The sequence below is a fragment of the Etheostoma spectabile genome, unplaced genomic scaffold (assembly GCF_008692095.1).
Source record: "Etheostoma spectabile isolate EspeVRDwgs_2016 unplaced genomic scaffold, UIUC_Espe_1.0 scaffold317, whole genome shotgun sequence".
Lineage (NCBI taxonomy): Eukaryota > Metazoa > Chordata > Actinopteri > Perciformes > Percidae > Etheostoma > Etheostoma spectabile.
Genome location: NW_022605584.1, coordinates 248,207 through 252,721, shown reverse-complemented (window position 1 = coordinate 252,721; position 4,515 = coordinate 248,207). Strand labels below are relative to the sequence as shown.

General features: G+C 43.9%; 1 protein-coding gene across 1 annotated transcript in view; it reads right to left on the bottom strand.

Annotated features, from left to right (window-relative positions):
• Positions 1-1,882: 1,882 nt before the first annotated feature.
• Positions 1,883-4,515, bottom strand: part of phlda1 (pleckstrin homology-like domain, family A, member 1) — a 4,622-nt gene continuing 1,989 nt past the window's right edge. The window contains exon 2 of the mRNA XM_032511124.1: positions 1,883-4,515. This exon is cut by the window's right edge and continues 1,262 nt beyond it. The gene's annotated coding sequence lies outside the window, so the exon portion shown is untranslated.

Here is a 4,515-nt window from a genome sequence, read left to right as displayed (position 1 = left end):
TGTCTGTTAACCTGCCGCTGAAAATAGTCCCCCTATTACTTCTTAGCTTCTTGGTAAAAACTAGAGCCCAGCTGTTTTAGCATATTACTGAGCTTTTTTTGTATTGGACTGACATGGAATCACAGGCAGTAAGAACATAAGATTTCTTCTTTTAAGAACTCATACTCTAATGAAGGTACCAACATGTAATGCCAAGTTCTTCCATGCTGCAAAATAAATCATCTTTACCAAGTTCCGTTTAATAACACCCAGAAGTTGGTCCTAACTCTCTTGCCGCCGGTCTCGTTGGGATGGATTCCGGAGATCTGGATCACATGCACCTGCTGCTGTCACAAGTTCCCAAGTCTTTCTCCTGATCAAAGAGAGAGAAGGGGGGGGGTGGGGGGGGAGCTACGAGGCTTCTTATGTAAAGTCTGAAGAGCAGCTGCTGTGGGGGGGGGGGGGGGGGGGGGGGGGGGGGGGGTTCAAAGAGACACACCGCTACGGTGGAGGATTTCTTGTCCTCACCATCCTCAAAGCCACGGCCCCCACAGAAACACAGAAAATATATTTAAAATAATTATATATGTATTTAATATTCTTATGTTGAAGGGAAAGAAAACATTTGGTAACACTTTTGTTACTGGTCCACAATGTCCAAAGGTTCCCTGGAACGTACTGTTATCACGGAAAAATGATATGGAAACTTCAGAAATCATTCATGTTAATGTGGAAAGTATTTTTTTTTTTTATTGTTTCCAGAGCAATTTTCCAGTAAAGAAGTGCACTATTCAAACACAAGTAAGCATGAATTCATCGTTAATTTATTATTGTTAACCTTTTTTGAAATTGTGCACTTGCCTGTAGACAAATTGCACATTTTCTAGGTAAAATGTGCAAAAACTGTAAAATACCACGAGAATCTGCCAGGGCCAAAACTGAAAACTTGACTTGTGACTGAGATGGAAATAGTTTTTTCTGCGAATTACATCCTGAAACATGCTGCCATGTATTTTCATTGTTTGGGTTAATAAATAATACATAAGTATGTTTGCTATGGAAATTCAGTTATGAATGCAGGTTAAGGAGTCAACGTAAAAAGGTGCAAAAGTTGAATGAACGTGGACTACCTGGGGGTAAGTCACCTGTTTTGACCCAGCCATCCCCCCTGACCTCTCACCCCAACGCACATATACATACATATATACTCAGGCATGCACATATATACAGTATACATACACACACACACACTCATAGATGTCATTGTATATGTGCATGCGTGTCCCCTTAGTTCCGATATGTGCAAGTCCAGTATCTAATTTAGTAATAATAGTGGCCATCGCTGTGCAGTCAATCTGCAAAGGATATGGCTTTTCTGTCTTTGCGCTATGAAATTGCCACGTTGATCATAACATAACATGTCATCCGCTAAATGAAGTACATATCGGAAATATAAACGCATTTCCTTTATGTTTCCTGTTTGCACCACTGTGACTGCTGAAAAGAAAAGCAGGAGTCCATAGGTGGGGTAGCAGGTGACTCTGAGGTCCGAGCTTCAGTATGTAGAGAGCCATGGTCGACCCCGTCATGTGTCAGAAAGGACGGCACATGTGCACTGCGTGTAATTGAATCAGCTCAGCGTCAGACAGGAGAGCACTCGGAGCCACGTGTGCTTTTGACATTACACGCTGGCAGCGTATCTGAGCGGCGGTGAAACCCAAATCTCCACACGCCGTCTACTTTTAGAACAGGAAACAAGGGGAGAAAGGTTCAGGGGGGGGGTTAGGCATGAAGAGCGCCGGAGCAGCAGCTAGTTAAACAGGTCAGGTAGATGGCCCCCCTGGCCCCCCGGGGCTCCGACACTCAAGGGAAGAAACCACACAAGAGACCCGGCTGGTTTTTCTTTTTAATGGAATGTATCTGTTCGAGGTATGAAAATAGATCTCACATTGAAACAAGAAATTGGACAGTGGCTAAAAGGGCACAGCTAGAACTGTGTGAGCATTGATGGCAACAGGAAGCATCACACCGGTCACGTTGGATAAAGGGAGCAGCTTTCACCCTGGGTGGAGGAGGAGGAGGACAACAAGTGGGGAAAGCAATGGGAAACACTTCTAGAAAACAGGAAACAACATGAGCCATGGTGAAATATCAAGTTTCAGGACTAAATGAGAGCACGACATCATGAAAAAAACAACAGAGGAATCCGTTACCTTCCACTAAATCCCGCCCTCTGTCATCATTCAGTCCGTTACTTTTCCCTGTCCAGCCTGCCATGCCTTGCAGTATAGTCACAGATTAGAGGTATAGTCTTATAATCATATCTCAAAGGCTGAAACCACAATAATCTGATTGGTTGGGGGTAAATGTCAGTGGGGGGGCCAACAGAGACAGTGTAGGGTAGGAATGGCCAAGGAGCACCTCAAAGTACGAGTCAAAATACCAAAACGTTCACAGCATTTGGGATGTTGAAAGTCAGCTTCATACATATTTATTTTGTCTACAAAACTTTCCAGCACTTGTCACACGTTTTTTAGCCAAACTATCAGAGAAAGGATTCTACACATGACCACTTTCAAACCACGGTTTCCCTAAACGGACTCGTGATTTAACCGAACCCTGGGTCCAGCCTCATGGGGGCTGGCCTAGGGGCCCACATGTGACACACTGAACCAGAAATCCTATTTCCCATCCACAAAAGAAACGTCTTTAAAACAATGAATGCTGAAACTACTCTGTGTTTTATCCCAACTTCAGCCTTTGGGTCCCATAACTACTACAAACACAGGCCGAGCGGTGTTGTAGTGGATTCTTTTTGTGCTGTCCATGAGTACTGGGAGTCAGGAGGAAGTCAATCGACTCTAAGAAAGACTCTAATGTGCGTTAAACATTTTTGAACCTTCTGGAATGAATGGGGCCTAATCTCGGAGCGTGGTATCCCGCTCTAATAAAGTGGTACGGTAATGTACATCCACAGTTCATTACATATGTCTGGGACAAGCTAGTACTCAACATACATAGATCCGACTTAGAACTCGGAAATTACGACTTCTGAGTACAAATGGAAGCCACCCTTTGTAGCTAGCACAGTAGCTCACTTAGAGTAAGCAAACTATCACAGTAGCGAACGTACCAAGAGACCTGTGTGTACCTGTGTGTGTACCAAGAGACCTACATATGTACCAAGAGACCTACATGTGTACCAAGAGACCTGTGTGTACCTGTGTGTGTACCAAGAGACCTACATATGTACCAAGAGACCTACATGTGTACCTGTGTGTACCAAGAGACCTACATGTGTACCAAGAGACCTACATGTGTACCAAGAGACCTACATGTGTACCAAGAGACCTGTGTGTACTTATGTGTGTACCAAGAGACCTACATGTGTACCAAGAGACCTACATGTGTACCAAGAGACCTGTGTGTACCTATGTGTGTACCAAGAGACCTACATTTACATTTACATTTACATGTGTACCAAGAGACCTACATGTGTACCAAGAGACCTACATGTGTACCTGTGTGTACCTATGTGTACCTGTGTGTACCTGTGTGTACCAAGAGACCTACATGTGCACCAAGAGACCTACATGTGTACCAAGAGACCTACATGTGTACCTGTGTGTACCAAGAGACCTACATGTATACCAAGAGACCTACATGTATACCAAGAGACCTACATGTGTACCTATGTGTACCTATGTGTACCTATGTGTACCAAGAGACCTACATGTGTACCTGTGTGTACCTATGTGTACCTGTGTGTACCTGTGTGTACCAAGAGACCTACATGTACCTATGTGTACCTATGTGTACCAAGAGACCTACATGTGTACCAAGAGACCTACATGTGTACCAAGAGACCTGTGTGTACCTATGTGTACCTATGTGTACCAAGAGACCTACATGTGTACCAAGAGACCTGTGTGTACCTATGTGTACCTATGTGTACCAAGAGACCTACATGTGTACCAAGAGACCTGTGTGTACCTGTGTGTACCACCGTCTTCTACTGGCTCCAAACACTGGCTCTTTTGTGCAGCAGTTCGACTAACTCTGAAAAAGCCGACCTAAATCAAAGAAGGTGCAACACATGCAAACAAAACCGTCATGCAGGTACTCATCATATAGTACTTCAGTAGGCCGTAGTATATTGTGAGCCGTACCACACCAGGGGAAAGAAAACGTAATGTAATGGTTCTTTGGTTCAGTAGAAAAACAAGGACAGGGACTCCAATGTTAGCGGTGAGGAAGGGATCTGACTAACCTCCATGCTTATCCCCTACGGGCCTCGTGGGTAACATGTGGTCTAGGGACCTGCAAGAGAGGATTTCTTGTTCCACTCTAGCAACAAACACACAGAACATTCATCAACAACATAGTAGTTTTTATAGAAAATATATATATACATCTAATAAATAAGGGATAGAGTCCAGTTGTCGTCTCATATGCTTTTTGTCCATCAGTCTTTTGTGAAATAAGTCTCTGTACTGAAAAGGGGAAGCTGGTCTGTGTGGAAGAATGGAGGTCTGT